The sequence below is a fragment of the Phalacrocorax aristotelis genome, chromosome 1, assembly GCF_949628215.1.
Source record: "Phalacrocorax aristotelis chromosome 1, bGulAri2.1, whole genome shotgun sequence".
Classification (NCBI taxonomy): Eukaryota; Metazoa; Chordata; class Aves; order Suliformes; family Phalacrocoracidae; genus Phalacrocorax; species Phalacrocorax aristotelis.
The window spans coordinates 123,509,101-123,530,824 of record NC_134276.1 but is presented as its reverse complement, the minus strand read 5'-3'; the positions used below and the strand labels follow the sequence as shown (position 1 = coordinate 123,530,824).

At 41.9% G+C, this 21,724-nt stretch overlaps 1 long non-coding RNA gene across 1 annotated transcript in view; it reads left to right on the top strand.

Annotated features, from left to right (window-relative positions):
* Positions 1 to 21,724, top strand: part of LOC142052155 (uncharacterized) — a 188,914-nt gene that overhangs the window by 151,281 nt on the left and 15,909 nt on the right. The window lies entirely within an intron of this gene.

The window sequence follows — 21,724 nt, the reverse complement described above, 5'->3', positions numbered from 1 at the left end:
TTCACTGCAACCAGTATTTTTACCTCTGCTACTTCCTGCTCAGTGAGAAAATGTGTGTAAAACCCCTGTGTAGATAAAGCCCAAGTGATCTCAGATCAGTAACATCCAGTATTAAAAGTGTAGTCATGTTTTCTTTACTGAGAGAGAAAGAAATCAAGGTCACCTCACAAAAGAAGATTTTGCTTTCACCATATATTTGTGAGAGGGTTGTTTGGTTTCTTTGGGGAATGAGGGCCTGGTTTTTTTTCTTATTTTTTTTCAGACAGTTCTTGCCAGTCAAAGGGCAATTAAAAAAAAAGGCAAACTGAGAATGCCCTTATTCTGCAGCTGATGACAGAAATTGCCAGGCAGGGTTCCCAGGGACTCAGAAGCAGGGACAAACCTATTTGGGATCCCGGAAACACTGCTTTGCTCTGGCAGAAGTTTGTGCCACCCCTGTTGTTGCAAACAAAACAGGTCAGGGTCAAGAATTTGGCATTTTCAGCAAAACTTTGTTTCCTCTGAGAATTTCCATATAGATTTGCTTTGACGTGATGGAGTGAAAAGGACTAAATTATCATCTTGTCAAAGCTGCTTCTCTTCCAAATGACTATTTAAAATACAGAGGCATAGATGCTCCCTGCCTTAACCAGAGTGTTTCAGAGCAGGATGCTGTTTAACTTTCTCCTGTTCTCTTGATGTTCATTTCCATAATATTGTCAATCCTTTTGAAAAACAAACAAATGAAATAAAAGCTGAAACAAGGTGGCCCTGCAAGCATATGCGAGGAGGATTTGTTGTGTTCCTTGCTAAACATGAAAGCCTTTGGAAAGAAGCAAATGGAGGTGTAGTCGTGGGAATGCTTGGAGACCGATTCCCCTCCTCTTTCCTTCCCACATGCTGTGTCTTCCTGGGCCCACCTTTGAAGGGTGGTCAGGTACTTTGCAGCAGGAGGGAGAAGCACAAGCACCTGGAAAGCCTAATGGTGCAGCTGATTTGTGAAAGTAGGCATGAAGACTGGCCAAGGCAACCTCAAAATTCTGTGCAACAGCAACAGACCAGTTTATGTTTACTGGTGGGAGCACCAGAGTCAGGTAGACAGTCTTTCTCAGGGAATCTGAGACACCCATCTCAGTCACTGAGGTACACATCTGCCAACCTGACAGGGAGTCATGAGAGGTTTGCTCCCTTCTGGGAGCTACAATCTAAGACATCACTGACAGGGTGTCACAACATGTCATGAGCACAGATTACTGTCTGCTGTTACTCTTCCATGTGGGCACAAATGATGCTATAAGACAGAGCCTGGGCAGAATCAAGGAAGACTATAAAGCCCTGGGGAGCAAGTGAAGAATAGTGGTGCCCTGGTCACCTTCTCTTCCATTTTATCAGTTGGAGAAAAATGGGCATCCAGTAATAGACAAATAATGCAAATCAACTCTTGGCTACGTGGCTGGTGCCATCATGAGGGTTTTGGCTTTTATGACAGTGGGACTTACCCCAGCAAACATAGCCTGCTAGGGAGGGATGGAATCCACCTGTCTAGAAAGCAGAAGGGAACCTTAGGCAGCTGGCTGTCCAACTTGGTGAGGGGGGCTTTAAACTGAAGGACTCGAGGGTCCAAAGTGGCAATGCTAATGACATCACATCCAATGGGGGAATGAGCCAGGCCAACCAGAGCAGTGGCAAAGGTGCCTTAACTGCCTCATGAGATGACAGTCAGAAAAGCAACCACCTCAAGGGTGTGCACGGATATAGTGGATCCCAGTGCACCCCTCCAGGGTGCTCAGTTACTCTCTGAAATGACTGTACACCAACACATGCAGCATGGGAAAAAAACAGGAGGGATTAGAGATCTGTGTGCAGTCGCAGGGCCACAATCTGATTCCAGTTATAGAGACATGGTGGGATAGCTCGCAAGACTGGAATGCTGTCATGGATGGCTACAGGCTTTTTAGGAAAGGCAGATCAGCAAGGCAAGGTGGGGGAGCTGCTTTTTATGTGAGGGAGCAACTGGAATGTATCAAGCTCTGCCTGGGGGTGGAGGAAGAATGAATCAGGAGCTTATGGATAAAAATCAAGGGGCAGGCAAACATGGGTGACACTGTTGTGAGCATTTGCTACAGGCCACCTGATCAGGAAGATGAAGTCAACAAGGTCTTCTACAGACAGTTGGAAGTAGCTTCATAATCATAGGCACTGGTTCTCATGGGGAACCAGATGTGCTGCTGGACCTTATACTAACAAAGAAAGTCTAGTTGAGGATGTGATGGTTGGGGGTAGTTGTTTACCTTGGCTTCAGCAAGGCATTTGACACTCTCTCCCATAGCATCCTCATAGTTAACCTAAGGAAGTGTGGGTTAGGTGAGTGGACAGTGAGCTGGATTGAGAACTGGCTGAACGGCAGAGCTCAGACGGTCGTGATCAACGGAGCAGAGTCTGGATGGAGGCCTGTCACTAGTGGTGTTCCCCAGGGGTCTGTGCTGGGTCCAGTCCTGTTTAATATATTCATCAATGACCTGGATGATGGGATAGGGTGTAACCTCAGCAAGTTTGCTGATGGTACCAAGCTGGGAGGAGTGGCTGATACACCAGAAGGCTGTGCTGCCATCCAGCGAGACCTGGACAGGCTGGAGAGCTGGGTCGAGGGCAACATGACAAAATTCATCAAGAGCAAGTGCAAGGTCCTGCACCTGGGGAGGAACAACCCCATGCACCAGGACAGGCTGGGGGCTGAACTACTGGAAAGCAGCTCTGCTGAGAAGGACCTGGGAGTGCTGGTGGACAACAAGCTGACCATGAGCCAGCACTGTGCCCTTGTGGCCAAGAAGGCCAATGGTATCCTGGGCTGCATTAAAAGGAGGGTGGCCAGCAGGTCGAGGGAGGTTATCCTCCCCACTCTACTCTGACCTAGTGAGGCCCGATTTGGAGTACTGTGTCCACTTCTGGGCCCTGCAGTTCAAGAAGGACAGGGAACTGCTTGAGCAAGTCAAGCAGAGAGCTACGAAGATGATCAGGAGACTGGAGCATCTCTCATATAAGGAAAGGCTGGGAGACTTGGTTTTGTTTAGCCTGGAGAAGAGAAGACTGAGGGGGGATCTTATCAATGCTTATAAATATCTAAAGGGTGGGTGTCAATAAGATGTGGTCAGATACTTTTCAGTGGCCTCTGACAACAGGACAAGGGGTAATGAACACAAATTGGAACACAGGAAACTCCACCTGAATATGAGGAAAAACTTCTTTCCTGTGAGGGTGCCAGACCACTGGAACAGGCTGCCCTGAGAAGCTGTGGAGTCTCCTTCTTTGGAGATATTCAAAGCCCACCTGGATGCAGTCCTGTGTACCTGCTCAAGCAGAGGGTGTTGGATGAGATGATCTCCAGAGGTTCCTTCAAACCCCTACAATTCTATGATTCTGTGAATCATGTCTTCTGCAAATTATAAAGGACAAAGGGAAAGAAAGCCTGCTTTTCCTTTGCTTCATGGAGTGATACTTCCTCTTAAGTTGAAGTTCCTCTTTCTTGGATATTTAGGGGTCAGGGCACAAGCTGTGTCCAGTGCAGTCCTGTCCTACAGAGGCCTTTCTGTAGCCATGAGAGAAAAAAGAGGGAACATTCCTATTCCTCACCCTTTGGCAGTTGCATCATCCTCTTTTGGGTCTCCTGTGAGGCAGAGCACCGCTGCTTGTGTGTCAATGCTAATTATAATCTAGCCCTGTGCAACATACTCTTCTGATCTCATGCATGTGAGCCTAAGATAAATGTGATTTTATTTTTCAGGTTACAAGGATGTGATTTGTTCCTGTGTTTTTGGTTTGGTTTGCAGTCTACCCTAATATCTTCTCTCCATTTTCCCTGCATGTAGAAGTAGCATCAGCATTAATTGTATCATAAGCTCCAAGTTACCTTTTTCATATCTTCCTTGAAAGTGCTTCTCACAAGATGATATTTTTGTTGAGTTGGAATTGCCCATACTATGGGTGTCATTCTCTGCTCTGCTCCTTTTTACCATTTTTGTTTTGTCAGGGTTCTATTTTTGTACTGTTGAGTGATATACAGTTGACTTAAACTTTAAAAGGAAAAAAAAGACTTCTCAGCTTATTCAGTTTTTGAAGGTGATTTTCTATCCATTCCTGTGTAAAGCAGGGTATAAATATTTGACCAAAATCCAGATGTCAGCTTCATAGCCTGGATACCTCCTCTCCAAATTAAAGGCATATTCACTTCCCCACTTGATGATACAAGGATAGAAATGTTGCCTCAAGATCTAATTCCAGCTTTGAACTTCTGCCAGAGATCAGGCCAGAAGCCTTCCTGATCTGATCAGTCCAGTTTAGCAGCCACAGAGGGGCCCTATCATTGCCTGTCAGGCTGTGTGCTAATGTTGTCAGTCCCAATATCCAATTAAATAAACTCCAGTGGGGCAAAACAGCACAGGGTGCAGCATGCTTTTGATACTTTCTCTGCATCTCTAGGTGCAGTTGTTTTGCTTTGAGGAGGAGGCTTCTCCTCCTGTGGCCTCTATGCTCAAGTGGGATGACAAATCACATTATTAGTATTAAAAATAGTAAAGATGACAATACTATAAGAATACAGGTCATATCAGAGCATGATGGAAACCTACTAAAGCATCAAAAAAGCTCTTAATATAGAGTGAAAGCTTGCAGAGAGGTGTTTTGTGAATCTTAGAGACCACTACAAAGGGTGTAAAGTTTTTAGATTTGCCAACCTGATGTCTGTTCTTTTGACATCATGCTTCTCACAAAGCAGTGGGCATCTTCCCATTTTTTCTTTCCAGTTGGCAGATCTTTCTTCCCTCTTGACCCCAGCCCTCTTTCTTTTCCTAAGTGTTTAAACACGTGAAGTAATTTCTTACACATACTAATGTAACTGATGCCTGAATAAAATAAACCATCCATGTAGTTTTAATGTTGCTTGTGTTGTTCCTCAGTATTCAAAGTAAAGAGGATTTTGAGTTTGGCTGAATGGGAGCTTCCATTAATGTAAAAGCCTTGCAGCTCAAAATCATTTGGTAATATTAGGAGCAAGGAAGGGCAAAAGAAAAAAAGAGACATGCAATAGCACTTTGCACATAAGTGCATCCATACACTTGAAATGCATTTATTTTTGAATAATGCTTAGCAGCTCCAGCAAAGGGGAAAAAATAAAAGAAGAGAAGCTGTTACCCATTTACCAACTGGAGACCTCATTTTAGCACATTTAGGAACAATTGTTGCACCTGCATTTCCTCCACATTAGAAAGTCATTCTCTCTCAAAGGGAAAAAAATGTGTACATATTATTTTTTGAAAAGGAGAACATATTCTACTCCCAGTCCAAGGTATAGGAAATCTAGATAGATTCATGGCTGCTCCATGTTGTTTGACCTGGAAGTTGATATAGCAGTACTGCAGTGAGGCTCTGTATCTGCTTTTCTACTTCATCTGCTTTGACTGCTATAACAGTTAATTTTGATGTTATTTTTGTGCACGTCCTCCTTTCCTTCAACTCTGTTCACCTTCTCCAATCTACAGGAACTAGAAACCCCATAGAAATTAGAAAAGCTTTCAGGTTGCCCTTTTTCTTTATTTTCACCAATGCTTTCTCCCACCAATAGTTTTTTGTTCTTTTTTTTACACCAAAGTCTGCCATTCAGACCACAGAAACCCCATAAAGTCCTTTTGCTCCACTGCACTCTGAGCTGGATAAGAAAGTGTTTGCATCTAGTTTTCTAGAAAACAACTTTCAAGTCCTCACTGTATTCACAGATACGTGCAGATAGCATCCAGCTAAAAGAAGACAACTTGTGCTGCTTTTCATTGACCTAAGAACTCATGTACCAGAAATCTTACCCAAGTCTTAAAACAAAAATAGTCCCACCTGCTGAGTACAGATGCTGTTGAACTTCCCTTGATGCTCCAAGAGTGGTTTTTCAAAACAAAGGTACAAATGTAAATTTTGGCAGAGTAATGGTGACATGTTGGTGTAAGTTCATCTGTGCCTATTCTGCAGACACAGTGAATCTGTTATAGCCCTCATTAGTTTAAGCATCCTGTGTTTGGGTCTGTAGGTCCCTGCTTCATTCCTTGGCCAAGGTGGCAGCTACTCCTAGAGGTTTCTGTGAAGATATCATGTGAGGAACCTTTTAATGTCTTCTTTTTTTTAGTTTTATTTCTGTTGATTACAGGTACTTTGCACCAAGGATTATTTTTGCTGTTGCAAATGCTCAGAGTGAAGTACAATGTGGTCTCTGTCAGTTGCTTTGGTAGGCTTCTGATATAACAGTTTTACTTAAATCAGTGTTATTGAAGACATGGAGGTCAGGAACAGAATGGAAGGAAGGGTTTGCTAGGAGGGTGAACAGCGGCCTCCTTGCAGAAGGTTTGAATGCAATGTAAATCTCAGGGTATTCGCCCTGGAAAAGACTTGGAAGCAAGGAGGAAAAGAGAGACCAGCCTTTTCCCATCTGACTGTTAAGTAAGCTTATTTGGAGAGATGTTCAGTAAAGGGCTTTCTCCTTCATAGCTCTGCTTTTTCTTTTTTGCAAGCCTGCATCAAAATTGTAATTCTTTCAGAACGCCTCCTTTAGCACAGATGCCACCAGGAGGGAGGATAAAGCCCAGTAGCATTTTCAACAGGAGTTCTGGACTAGCACAGTGTTTCAACAAAGATGCTATTAACATCTGTTTATCTGCTGTTCATGGTTTAAGTCTCAGTGGGAACTCATCTGCTGGGGGGAAGGGTTTCAAGTAAGGTCAAGTGAGAAATATCCTCTGCCCCACCCCAGGTCACGGAGGGTTTATTTTCACTGTCTTTGTTGTTTTTCCTCAAGCTAAAGCACAAAGTCATCTGAACTGAAAAACACATGTTGTTCATTGTGCATGAGAGATGGGTGTTCCATGTGTGGAGAGAGCACTGCCATTCACCTTTTCTATCCTTCCAGATAGCAGTAATACCTACAATGAATCCCTCTCTGAACAGAAAGGTTATGCTGATAGATATTAGGCATTGATAGGTCTTTTGTTGGATAGGTCTGCTGTCTTCCAAATACAGCCGATATTCTTGTCTGTATAGCTGATTTCTCTGAACTGGTGATTAATCGTTTCTCCTGAGCTGCAGTGGGCTTTCCTGTTCAAGGAAGAAGCAAACAGGCAAGCAAACTGTGGTTATGGGTTCAAGTGATACAAAGTTGGCCAGGTGGCAACTTCAGTTAGACCAGAACATTTTGTAATTCAGGAGTTGAGGTTCCCTTTGCCCAGGCTGTAAAGGTTTGAAGTCTTTGCATAGACTCCAGGGAAGGACAGAATGGTATTTATTTTAATGTTATTATTTCTACATGCCAGGAAGTGGCTGTTTGTTCTAAGGTAGTTGAAATGGAGCTAAGCACTACTGTTAATATTTGCCTTTCAGCAGGTTTGACGGTGACCTTCCTCCCCCAGTTCACCCAAATGAAATTAAAAGATGGAAGGAAAAAAGTTGTAAGTTCTCGAAAAGGACTGTCTTCAAAAGTCATGCAATAATGCTGTGGATGGATTTTAAAATAGGGCTTGTTAAATTTATGATCACTAATAACATTTGTAGTTACAGTATGCAAGCAAAGATAAGGCCACTCTAATTTCATGCTTCAGGAGCTGAGATGATTGCCCACGGGGGGTCAGGAAGGATATTTTCCCTCCATGCATATACAGCACAGCACAACTGATTGGGACCCATAATCACCAACACACCCAAAGAACATGCCTATCTTTAAGCGCATGCTTAAGTGATATGCTGAACTGGGGCTGTCAAGCTTTCCTATTACCATGAGTAATATCAAGTGCTCATGGAGCATTCTTCAGTTTCCAAATCCTTTAGAAACACTGAATCAAATTCTGCTCATTCTGAAAGTAACTTGCTTCGGTTCAGTCCGGTATCTCCAGGATTGCTGGTGACTGATTGTGTCGTCTGTTTTGTTACGTACCATATTTGGTTCTGTAAATTTCTCCAAAGGGACTACATATACAAAACACAAGTAATGCAAGACACCTAAAACACTTTGGAGTACTCCATTAGAATCAGTAGCCTTCTCTAATATTAAGTTTGTGATCACTTTTGAATTTCTGAGATAACAAATCATTGGTGATCAAAATATAGGGATAACACCTCTATGGGAATGGTAAACAACCAGCAAATTAAAATGAGCATCCTTATCTAAAATGACAATGTTTATGAGAAAAAGTTATGGAAAAGATAGTAGAAACTAGCCTTAGATTTCAAAGAGGTTGCATAGGTATGTCAGGAATTGAATATAATGCTGAATTTTTAAAATACTTTTATGAGACACTTACAGTAAGTACTTCACTATTCCCATTCAACAGATGGAAAAAATAAGGCAAACAATTAAGTGAATCAGTCAAAACCATGGAGTGTTTTGGAGAGATTGTGTCATTTGCCAGAAAAAGAACATATTTGATCTTTCTTAAACAGCTGGTCCTTTCTGTTCACATGGGAAGACAAAATAATCAAGTCATTTATGTAGTCATAATCTATTCATTTCATATGAATATAGAATACAGAATATAAATATTTTCATATCGATTCATTTTACATAAAGAGGATCTGCTATACTGTTGGGTGGTAAACGTTTTACAACATAAGTTACATTCATGTAGTTATGAGGAGATATTTTAGCAATTCTAGTCCAGTTGGATTTGTAATAGATATTATAAAGCTTAGAAATTTTGACGTTATAAGTGAAAGTTATCCTTTGGCCAACTATCTGTAGCTTCTGTTTCTCAGTAGCCCAGAGAGTTGGTAAAACACAGGATTTGCCTTGTCATATTGGTCAGTCTTTGAAGGGAAAAGGCAGCCATTTCGGCATTGTGCCCAGGCGAGAGACGCACCTTGTACAGGTTTTATTTGATAGGAATCCATTTATTTTGTGTTGGATTGCTTGATGCTAGGTTGCTGTAATTTCTTACCTCACCCACATGCTCCTGTTGGTACTCCCTTGGGCTCCTCCAGGGAGCAAGGGTACCAGCTTACTGTTTCCTCATTCTGTGTATTTCAGTTTCATTGAAATCCAACGTTTACTTTTTTCAAGAGCCAAGAATTCACAAATTCAAGGCATTTAGTCAGATTGCCAAACACATTGGATGCCATAGACAGAAATGGGACACATCTCTCTACCCTGTCCCTGAGCAACAGCAGGAAAGTAACATGGAAGACGTTTGTATGCTCTCAACCTTTGATCAATTTCTGGATATATCGTTTCCCTGCACCATGTGAAGTCAACTAGATGATCCAGACAATATAGTTAAGGTTTGCAACAACAATAATCTGAAAATCACTCGTTCAGAATTGCACACAGTAAGAAGCAGACTGGTCCAAAACTACTTTTGACTATTCTGTTGCATTCTATTTTATCGAATATATGATCTCTGGTGGGTTAAGAAATGAGATCATTTCCACTAAGTGATACTTACCTGGCAGAGGAGACACCATGATCAGGCAGGTGGTTTTCCCAGGGTGAGACTCATCCCCTGCACTCTGGGTGTTTATATTTTTTTTTTATGGCCTAGACAAAGTGGTCTGTGCAGCGGGTGGGGAACTGACTGACAGGCCACGCCCAAAGGGTGGTGATAAATAGCCCCTTTTCCAAGTGGCAATCTGTCACTAGTGGAGTTTCCCAGGGATCGATATTGGGCCCAATGTTATTCAACACCTTTTTAAGTGATCTGGGTAACGGGATCAAGTGTAGCCTGATGAAGTTTGCTGATGACACAAAGCTGAGTGGGGAAGTAGACACTCCAGAAGGGAGAGCTGCTCTGCAAGGAGATCTGGATAGGCTGGACGAGTGGGCCAGCAAGAACCTTATGAAGTTCAACAAGGAGAAGTGTAAGGTCATGCACCTGGGAAAACATAATCTGGGAGTGCAGCACAGACTGGGATCTACCTGGCTGGAGAGCAGCTCAGTGGAAAGGGACCTGGGGGTCCTGGTGGACAGGAAGCTCAACATGAGCGAACAGTGTGCTGCTGCAGCCAAGAAGGCCAACAGGGTGCTGGGTTGCATCAAAAAGGGCATCACCAGCAGAGATAAAGTGGTCTTTATACCACTCTACTCAGCGCTTGTCAGGCCACACCTGGAGTACTGTGTACAGTTCTGGTCCCTTCCATACAAAAAGGAAGTGGACAGGCTGGAAGGGGTCCAGAGAAGGCCCACCAAGATGATCAAAGGACTGGGAAGCTTGCCATATGAGGATAGGCTAGGAGAGCTGGGTCTGTTCAGCCTTGAGAAAAGGAGGCTTAGAGGGGATCTCATCACCATGTACCCATACTTAAGGGGCAGCTACAAAGAAGATGGAGGTTCCCTTTTTACAAGAAGTCACGTGGAGAGGAAAAAGGGTAACAGATAGAAGTTGCTCTTGGGGAGATTCCGATTGAACACGAGAGGAAAACTTTTCACAGTGAGGACAGTCAACCATTGGAATAATCTCCCCAGGGAAGTGGTTGACTCGGCCATGTTGGACGGTTTTAAGATTTGTCTGGACAGGGTGCTGGGCCATCTTGTCTAGACTGTGCTTTTCCTAGAAAGGTTGGACTTATTGATCCCTGAGGTCCCTTCCAACCTGTGATTCTGTGATGTGTCAATGCAGTATCAGCAAAGCAGCATGTCAGCTGGTATTATACATGAATATTTTGGCAGGGGTAAGGGTAGAGGGCTTGGAGAGTGTACTGGGGCTATTCTTGCAGCTGTCTCCCTTTGCTACTTAACACCTACCTTCCCTCTGTATTTGTGGTCTCTAAGTCTTCAGTGAGAAGCTGGGAGATTGACAGGTGTCTGCTGAGATACAACCTCTGCTGGTTTTGGCTGGGGTAGAGTTAATTTTCTTCATAGTAGATAGTATGGTGCTGTGTTTTGGATTTGTGCTGAAAACAGTGTTGATAACGCACAGGGATGTTTTTGTTGCTGCTGAGCAGTGCTTACACAGAGCCAAGGTCTTTTCTGCCCCTCACGTCACCCCACCAGCGAGCAGGCTGGGGTGCACCAGGAGTTGGGAGGGGGCACAGCTGGGACAGCTGACCCCAACTGAGCAAAGCGATATGGTGCCATGCTCAGCATATAAAGCTGGGAGAAGAAGGAGGAAGGGGGTATATTCAGAGTGATGACATTTTGTATTCCCAAGTGACCATTACACATGATAGAGCCCTGCTTTCCTGGAGGTGGCTGAACACCTGTCTGCCCATGGGAAGTAGTGAATTAATTCCTTGGTTTGCTTTGCTTGTGTGAGTGGCTTTTGCTTTCCCTAATAAACTGTCTTTATCTCAACCCACAAGTTTTCTCACTTTTACTCTTCTGATTCTCTCTCCCATCCCACTGGTGGGGGAGTGAGCAAGTGGCTGCGTGGTGCTGAGTTGCCAGCTGGGTTAAAAACATGAAAAAACCCATTCCAGAATTTCCTGTATAAGAGCTGCAGGTACCATGTTTTCAATGCACTGTAGATGACAGCCTTATATTAAACCATACAAAGAAATTAGTGAAACTAAAGCTCAGTGTCTCCCCAAATTCGTTGATTCAGGCTGGTCCAATTTTGAGCAATTTTCTTAGTGAGCAGCAGTGTTTATTCTCAGTAGCAGCCATTCATTTATTCCCATTAGGACAACATGGGTTTTTGGAGCTAAAATGTAGTAATGTGACAGAAGCCAATTACCCACTGCATGCTCGGCTACATGGGTATTGGGGTACACATGCCACCTATCTCAGCAGTGATTCTGTCCACCAATTAATCCCTGGGGAGGAAGATTATAAAAGGCTCAACAGAAATCTCTGTGTAGTGAGATCTATTTTAAAGTGGCTTAATTGCCAACAGCCAACGGGGAGTGTGTGAGGGGGTTTATTTAATTATTATTGTTATTATCTTATAATTTTTAGAGTTCTTTTTTTATCTGTTACTTTCATTTTTATATAGCTTAATATCCAGGTTTTTTATATTACCTTATAGTTAAACATTTATAAACAACTGGAGATTTTGAGCAAAGGAGAAAGCTATATACAGAATAAAAGTAGTTGCAGTAGTCTGTGAAAAGTGGGTCTTAAAGCTTCAAGTTGAAATGTGGTGGGAGTAGATGTCCCACATCTGTAATCATGAGCCTGATTATGCCTTTGTTAGAGATACTGAAATTGGATACTATGCAGAAATAGCAGGCTAGGTAGGGAAAAGAGACTATATTTCTCTTTAGAACTGACTGTTTTAAAATTTAAAGGAAGTTCAAGAAATGCCTGTCAAAAAGCTTTGTATTTAAAGCTGTCAACAGTCTTTATAATTTCTGCCCTGTCCTTCATTGTTTTTTCCTTCTTTTATTTTTAATGTTTTCTAAGTTAGCTGGAATCAGTATTTTACGATTTTGTCATTAGCGGTGTTTCAGAAACTTATGTGTTGGCAGTAGCGTGCTTCAAAATGCAGCATCCTGGAGGAAGCGAGCATTTACCCTGTATTATATTGCATCATAATACAACATAACACAGCTTGAATTGCACACTCCAAATCTATGCCCTAGAGTGAAATGTGATTACCTAAATAAGCATAGAAAGAAAATAAGGAGGTTTCAGAAAGTTAGAATTAACTAGTTCCTTGGGGCCAAACTGGTTTTCCCGTCATACACTCCTCCTCAGCATAGAAGCCAGGCAAATAAGACACTGCTGGCTGAATGTGCAATGTATTGTGCTCTGTACATCACTGTAGCTGGGATATATGGAGTTATGCTGAGAAGGACACAAAGTCCAGACAAGGGTCCCTATTTTCAAAACTTTCTGGCTTGATCTTGAACCCTGTCACTACTAATAAGCTTGTGGGAGACTGCAGGAGGAGAGGAGGGTATGCTGCTACGTGGCTCCACCCTATTCAAGAAGTAAGTACCCAAAACGTCTACCCTGAATCCCTAATGGTAAGTAGAGGAATGATGGTCTAGGGGTAGGGATGAAAATTTGTGGTTCTGGAGCTTTGAGTTCGGTTCCTTCCTCTATCTCAAGGCTGATGCTTGATTTTGAGCAAGTTGCTTATCTCCTCAATTCCCATTTGTTCAAGGCAGGTAACAGGGAATTCCTGCTTCCCTGCAAACAAAATTGTGCGAGAGATTATGAGAAATAGGAGGGTTTAGAAACCAGAGAGGTAGAGAGAGGACTGAAATCTAGTTGTAGAAATCCTTAGAAGAGTTGCCTTTGAATTTCAGTTACCTGGTGCTGGTAGCCCAGAATATTCCTGGGTCTTGTTTTTGTTTTCTTCTCTCTGCCTCAGACACACTCCCATCAGAGGCTCAGAGCATAGCTTTGCTGCAGTAACGCCTGTAGTGACAGCAAAGAAGGAGGATTAATGGCGAGTTGCTGGGGGAGGGAGAGCTCATTCGTGTGAGCTCCCCGACAGACATCCCTATTGCCAAGCAGCTCTTCAGAGCATCTCAGCAGACACTCTGTGTTTGTTTCAAGCCAGACCTGACTTGTTTGACATTGGGCTAGCAGGAGAATATGAAGCTGAGATGTATTTTTCTCTCTACAATATGACCATGATCCAAGGTTCCTTCAGCTCTTTTTCTGTAAAATGTTGATCTGATGTTTCTGCAGTGCTTTCCTATCCCAAAGGACGATGTTTCTCAGGATCCCTGTATGCCCACCACAAGTGAAAAGCAGCTAGTTTTCAGGCAGTGGTTAGCAACCAAACAACTCCGAATGTCACCACTCTTAGTGAAAAGACATTTGATCTACCATTTGCCCAAGGACATTTAGAGGAAACCCCTGGTGTCATGAAGAGCACCTTGGGACCATTCATCACCAAGGCTCAAAACAGAATGCTTGTTGATTGTTCACACAAGCATATGTCAGTAAGAACAATATTTCTTTCTCCAATTTTCCTGAGGAGTACTCAGATATATGTTAGAAAAAACAGAGTAGTGAGAAGATTTTCTCAGAAGAGGTCTTCCTGAACTGAATGAATCACAGGTAAATCCTCGCCCAAAGGCTACAAAATGTTAAGCCAACAGATTTTCCACAGTTTTGTTAGTGCTGTCTTTAAAAAATGGATTAATAACCCTGCTAGAAAGAATGGCTTTGTAGAGAATGGTCACCAATCACTGACCATTCCTTAGCTATAAGCATTTGCAAAAGAGGTGGACAGCCGGGGTAGGAGATGGTTGTTGCATCACCTTGGATGACCTGATTTTAAACCTCACTTATGTTAGACTGCACTTAATAATGTGATCTATTTATTTATTTGAAAAATAAAGATGCCCCTTCATTGTTTTAGGCATCCCAATATGATTAATCATGCAATAAATAGAATTAAATTGTGTGTCAGTGGTATTAAAATCCATTTCAGCTGTCCAGCTGGTGACCTCTTCCTTTCATTATCTAAGATGCACACACTGTGTCCTCAGGAGAGACTCTCAGACAGGTTTTGGTTCTGAGACAGAGTTTGTAGGGAGAAGTATTAACTTTTAGTGCACCAACAGGTAGTACTGGGAGAAAAAAAAAAAACACAAACCAAACCCTTGCTGACACAGAAGGAAGGCAAATTTCATTATCTCCCATAATTTCTGTTTCAGACCTGAAGAAGGGCTTGAGTACCTGGAAGCTTATTTGGTTTTGCTAATTATATCAGCTATTTGGATCACGTTCAGAAAGTTATTGAATCCAGACTATTTTGAAAAGCATGTTGGAGAGGTTTTTTGTAGAGAACTTCCTGTTGACTATCCCCTCCTACCTGAAAAAAGAAAAGGGACTTCAGGTGTATTGTCCCTGATGGGCTTGCTGGAGCAATGTATTTCTCTAAGAGTTATAATCGTGTTGAGTTTCTACAATGCAAAACAGTATTTGCTGTAATTTTTTTTGTAAAAACTACAAAAAGCAGTAACTGCTTTTCCCTTGGGGAGGGACAAGACAGCACTACAGAAATTGCTGTCAGGTAACAGAACAACTTAAATATTTTTATTATAGCAGCTCCTGCAGCCCCAGGCAAAATTGGAGTCTCCAGTATTCAAGGCACTATAGGACAGAAGTGGATATATCTGGCTTAGGTGCTTTGGGCAAGTAGATCAGAAGGTCGAAGTCTAGTGCCTTGGCTCCCTGTCCATTGCAGCTAAATGTGTCAGATAAATGATCTGCAGGTCCCACTTAGCAGCTCCCTGGTGATAGTGGGAAAGACTCAGCAGAGGGGTGGCAGCCCCTTCTGGTGAGAGGGAAGGCAGGGAGGCACTCTGGTGGAGCCTGGTTTCTTGGGAGACATTCCACAAAATTACTTATGGAAAGTGCAGCAAATGCATCCTTTCCTAAAACAAGTAGTAAAGAACAAAAGGCATCAAATAAATAAAAGCAAAACACCGTGTCCCTTGATGATGCCTACTGAGTAGCAGTCAGAAAACTTACCAGGGTACAATGATTCAAATTCTTGTCTTCTGCTTGAGAGGAGACAACCCTAATACTAGGTGATAAATGCAGCAGGCAGAAGGGGGCTTGCAACGGGTACATGGCAAAGAGCCATTTCTGGCCCTGTGGAAGAAGATAAGTTTCTCTGTAGCCATTCTCAACACTTTCCAGTGACATACTGCTTTTCCTTTGTCACCCAAAATGAAGGGTCACACTGACACCATCACCCTCAGGATCTCCCCAGCAGCCTCAGTCACTTGAGGGAAAGTTCTGTAATTGGGATTGTTTCTCTGTCAGGTATAATGGATGCAGCTGGACTATATACAATTTATGTGGCTGGTGGACTTCCCACTGCCACTCATTTACATTATTGAAATCTAGACTTCACATGCCGCACCCTCTTCCTTTAATTTACTGTTTGACTCTCAGAAGTAGCTATGGTCCTCATGGTAAAGGTGTATGAGAGACACACCAGCAAGAAGCAGCAGCACAGTTGTTAATTGCATGGTGGGCTGTCGTGCAGTGGGGATAGGGTAAAGTAAATCTTTAAAAGTACAGCACAGGTGAGGAGGGCTGAGAAGGAATTGTTCCCATCTTACAATGGCTCTATTCTATATAATCACTTTAATTTTTATTCCAGGTTCACGTAAATGGAAGTAATATCAGGATTAGGTGCAATTAATGGTGTCTGATTAATTAGATGTCTTACTCTCACTCAAAAGGGGTTGCAGTGCTGAAATCCTGATCTTCAAATAAAACCTATGCACACTGCTAGATTTCACAAGGTACTTGAAGAAGAAAAGAGCTACTTTAATGCTTTTGAGCTGGAAACTTTGGAGTAGCCTCTGCTGTTTCTTTGTCTAGCATTTTCCTTATTATGCTATACTGTAAAGAGTTAGCTAGTAATAAAGAGAGATTTGAGGTTAAACCTGTGATAGCTCTAAAATCAGAAACAATTGTGAGGTATAATTAAGTTGAAAAGGCCACAAAGGAAGAGTTTCTAATTTTAACATAAAATACACATCTTCAGTTAAAAAAAAAAAACCTTGGCAAATTTTAGAGAGACCAATTTTAGAAGCCACATAAGACTCATAACTAACACATACCAATTTTCAGAAATCATAAAGATTGTGGGTTTTTTTAAAGGACTAACTAAAAGACAATTTTACTTTGAGTATGTTTTCTTCTGTGTTCCAAGAACTCTAACTTTTTGGTGCATGTAATTCTTTTTTTCCATAGTATTTACCCAGAATGGGATATGTAACACACTGGGTGCTAGTTTTGTGTAATTGTAGTTTTAAGCATTGATCGTCACAACAGTTAAATCCAGATTGACTGATGCTAATGCACATAATTTTCATTAATACATCACAGCTATGTGCATGAGCAAAGCCATGTATACTTGTTTAACTGTAAGATTAGGGTTTAGGTCTTCTTCCACAAGAGGATCAAGGAACTACTCAGCTGTCCATTGTGCCTGTAAACTGTCCAGTATGTTAGCTAGATGCAACAGTAATGATCAATAAACTTAAAAAAAATCTACATAGGCATTCATATTCAGGTAATCTTTGTATGATGTATTGAAAATAGAAATGATCACATAGATGGCATGTAGTTAGTGTTTTCAGTGCTTACTTACAGTAAAGATAGCCATGAAGCAAAAATTCCGTGATTGCTTTGGACCCCTTATTGTCAGAGGTCGTGAGGGAAAAAAAGTCTGAAGCTTCAGCGCACTATGAAACATCTCTATCTGTGTCTGTGTTAAGGCAATGGTTTTAATTGGTACATTGTTTTAGAGTTTTTCAATACACAAGAGGAGAGAGGAAAGGAAATAAATATTTGGAAGTTCTTCTAAAACATGGTTTCGGTTAGACTGCAGCAAAGTAGTCACTGTGGTAATATGGTGTGCATCATTAAAAATACAGTAATCAGCACTTGCTGCACTAGACTTGCAAACTTCTTTTCCTTAAAATACAGTGGAAAGTTTAACTACTGTAGAGGTGAATATTGATTTAGTGATTAGGATATATTCAGTAATGGTGGTGCCTGGTTGTACATGATTTTGCATATCTTATATCAGTTGTACACAGTAAACGTGCTATGTCTAATAACAGTAAATGCAGAGTTCTCATCGAAGAACTGAAGAATAGCTGTATGAGTCAGACAAAAGCTCAGTCCAGCCCAGGATGCTGTCACTGGCAGTGATTAACTGGATACCTAGGAAAAAATGGAAGATTGGGACAAACATATTGTAGTACCTCCCTGGTATGCACTCCCAGTTGTCAGCTATCTCTAGGCCAGGTGTTCTTGTACAGAGGTATTTATTTCCGTATTGAATAGCACTTGCTGAATTTTCATTCCATGAATTTGTCTAATTGCTGTTTTGATATCATGTGAACTTTTTAGAATGCATAATATCCTGTGACAATGACATGTATTCTCCATGGATAAATAGCGCTCTCCATACACTGTGGTTTGCTTCCCTGAATTAAATAAGGGTGTGACAAATGGTTAGCAATTCTGATTTCACAGACCCTTCCAATGAAAAAATCATTCAGCACTTTTTATGTTAAACCGTAGCAATTATTTCTGTGCAAGTCCCAGTTAGCCTTCAGTTACCTGTGTAAGATAGCTGAGAAGTTTGATGTGAGGTGTACCAGAAACAGGTATATGCAAGCACTATCAATGCTTTAAGGAAGAGGCAGACAGAGCAATTAGTCACATGGATAATTGTGTTCTACTTGTTTACGGTTCCTTTTGCAACTTCACATGCAGTGTCTTTGAAGACTCTTTTGTTTAAATTTGTCTAAATCCAAAACTACTCTGTTGTTTCAGAGGTGTAACATAGACCCAATTTGACCCAGTATAATTTCCATTTCCTGACCTCATCTGTAGCTGTCTTCTGTTAAGCACCCATCACAGTAATGGGTGATGTTATTCCTCTATAGCATTTGAGACATACACATCACTGAAAGGAATATATTATTATGCTTCTCAGGAAAATGATGCTCAGGCAACAATGGTTTCGCAGCATGGATGCAATTGTGCAGTGAAACAAGGACTGGAGTCTTGTGTAAGGTTACCAGACCCTGTCCTCTTAAATAACTCACTTTTCGATTCAGGTAGAGATACTCAGTGGCAGCTTTACCAAGTCACTAAAGGCCCTGAAGCATCCCCAGTTAACAGGTAGTCTTGAGGTCAATGTCACAAGATAAGAGAAACTGTGTAGCTCCCTCTCTCTCTTCCTTCTCCTTTTTTTGCCTTCACATTGAGAAGGAAGCACATCTCCTTCATGGTTCTCCACCAGTGTGGTGATGTTTTACTGACAGGTCATCAAAATACATTTTTTTCAGGTCATCTTTGCATTCCCAGTGCATAACAGCAAGAATGGAGTAGAAACCTCAGATAGTTTTCAAGAGAACCTGAAGGCTAGTTCAGTTAGTTCCTGGATGACTTTAATTTATGTGGCCAACATTAGCTGTGAGGGACAGATTAAAAAGCCCATGCAAGTACTGATGACAGCAACATTTCAGCAATAACACTTCCATGAGTTAGTTGTTCCTGATCACTTTCTCCACTGTATTATTTTAGACAAAAACCATTCTCTTCCTGTTTTTGCCAAATGCATCATCTACATTAAATTCCTTGGCTATGCCTATGTCTGCTGATCAATGCAGAAGAAAGACTAGTCCTATTTATAGATGAGTCTCTTCAACCCAGTCGAGCCCATGCATTATTCTAGGCTATCAATAGAAATTCAGTAGAAACTTCTCCCCTGCAGAGTCCCTCTTCTATGCCATTCGTCAGCAGCTGTGCTAAATCTGCTTCTTCTTCTTTATGCATTTTTATTCTTTTCCCTTTTGTAGTACTCATCAAGTTCAGAAGAAGTCTTGTGTTTCAGCAACTGTTGCCTAAAATCTGTGCACTGAATAGTCATAGACATACATATCAATGTACAACAACTGGAGTAGCCTCAAGGACATTGTTACTTCCCACCATCTGAAGAGGAGGCGTGGATAAGGATGGCTTTGATGCCTGGCTGATCTGGATATGGTGCTTTACCCCTCTGGACCCCTCTGGACCCTTCCATCTTTCCTTCCTCTCTCCGCCTATCTGTCAGGCTTCACGGGTGGGAGATTGATGGAGAAGAACATTATGACAAGGCTTACCAAAATGCAGTTATGCACTTAACTTTCCCTTCCTAGAGGTTGAAATCCACCTGTGTTGCTGAAAGACTCTGGAGAGCAACTGGGTCTCCTGTGGTCAGAGCTATTTGGTACTTTCAGGACAATGCAGTGTAGCAGGAACATGTTCTCTACTCCTCTGTTCCCTGGGGGTTTACAATTCAGAAATACTAATTGTTCAATTAACAATATAAGTGAGCTGAAGGCTTGTATTAGAACAGGAGGCAAAGTTCACATATTCTTTATATGTTTTCATCTCCTAATTAACCAAAGATTTTATTTTGTTACGGTATGGAAGCATTGCTTATTGATCATTTACACCATTAATTACAACATGCAGAGAATAAATTTTGTTCTTCTAAAATGTAAAAATTATGGCGTTTTTTCCCCACATACGTTTGTCTAAGCCTAAGACATACTGTACAGAAAAGGAGTAAGCCTTCGTTATTTTACTGCAGCTGTGATGACTGATCTTAAGTGAGAAATACTAGGAGAATAAGTAGGCAAAAACCAGTAGGAAGGGACACAATGGCTTTTATCATTCCCACAGAGTCAGGCTGATCTGTCCTTCAGCAGCTATCATATATTGTTTTCCCTGAGACCTGCAGTTAACCTGAGAAGGTCTCCTCCATACTTGGTATGCACGTGACTCTGGGAAAGGCTTTATGGAAGGAAAGACTTCTGTTTGGGAAGTTACCTTCCACAAACGCTTATTGATGCACAGAAGGAGCTAGAAAGAGGCAAATGTAAAGTAAGAAAGAGGGTAACGGGCAAAGAAAGGATACATCTTGAGGTCAGAAAGAAACTACTTGAATCCTTTGACTCCTGTCGGTTGCCTACCTAGGAGGGAATGTGAGAGAGAAGTGAAAAGAAGTGTAGAAAATGTCTGTAAGCAAGTTCTCTGAGTCGATTCTCTAAGGCTTCATCATGTTATCAGCAACAGAAGGAATAATATACAGCCTCAGAACAACCCCGTTGTAGTACTGGGGTTTTCTGTTGTTGTTTTTCTTGAATCTGGAGTGATAACTGTGATAGCATCAGTGTGGTCAGGCTATAATGAGAGGGGATATTTCTTCCTCTGTGCTATGAAATATTCATGTCTTTGAACTCCATGCTAATAAATAGAAATTAATAATACTATAGAAACCAACTGTCAGTCTGGCTTGTGTTCTGACAAGATAAAGGGATTTCAAATGCCATTTTTGTCCCATCTGAGCATACTTGGGTGGGATCTTTACATGTGAATATTCAGGAGAGTCTGGGCTTTTTGAGTGCTGTAAAGAATATATTTTGCAAGTTTAAAATCCTGGGCAATGGATTCTGAAAGATATCTTGGGACTTCTGACTGCAGTTCCTCCAGTGTAGTAGTAGTGGAAGTCAAGAGAATGAAAAATTGCCTAGATTCTGATGGCAATGACAGTACTTACGCTGCTTAGGACTTTACATAATATTTCATTAAAGTGGCCTTGCAAAGGTTAATCTTCCCTGAACATAAAGAATAAAAAGGTTGTCCTCAAACACTTTAACCTGGTGTTTATTTTTAGAGAGTAGTGGTTTTCCACTGACTGCTTGCACTCAATGGAAATGGTTTGTAACAGGGCTTCTGCAGTACCAGCAGTGCATGTTTCCATTTCCACTCTCATGTTATGCCTGCTGCCTTACAGAATCACAGAATCACAGACCGGTAGGGGTTGGAAGGGACCTCTGGAGATCATCTTGTCCAACCCCATGCTTGAGGAGGGACACCTAGAGCAGGGGCCCAGGAACACATCCAGGTAGGCTTTGAATGTCTCCAGGGAAGGAGACTCTACAACCTCTCTGTTCCACTGCTCTGTCACCCTCACAGGAAAGAATGTTTTTCTCATATTGAGCTGGAACTTCCTGTGTTCCAGCTTGTGCCCATTGCCCCTTGTCCTGTCACTGGGCACCACTGAAAAGAGCCAAGTCCCATCATCCTGACACCCACCCTTTAGATAAATATCTATAGGTAGTGATGAAATCCCCCCTCAGTCTTCTCTTCTCCATGCTAAACAAACTGAGCCTTTCCTCATAAGGGAGATGCTCCAGTCCCCTGATCATCTTCGTAGCTCTCCACTTGACTTGCTCAAGCAGTTCCCTGTCCTTCTTAAAGTAGGGGGCCCAAAACTGGACACAGCTTGTGCCCTGA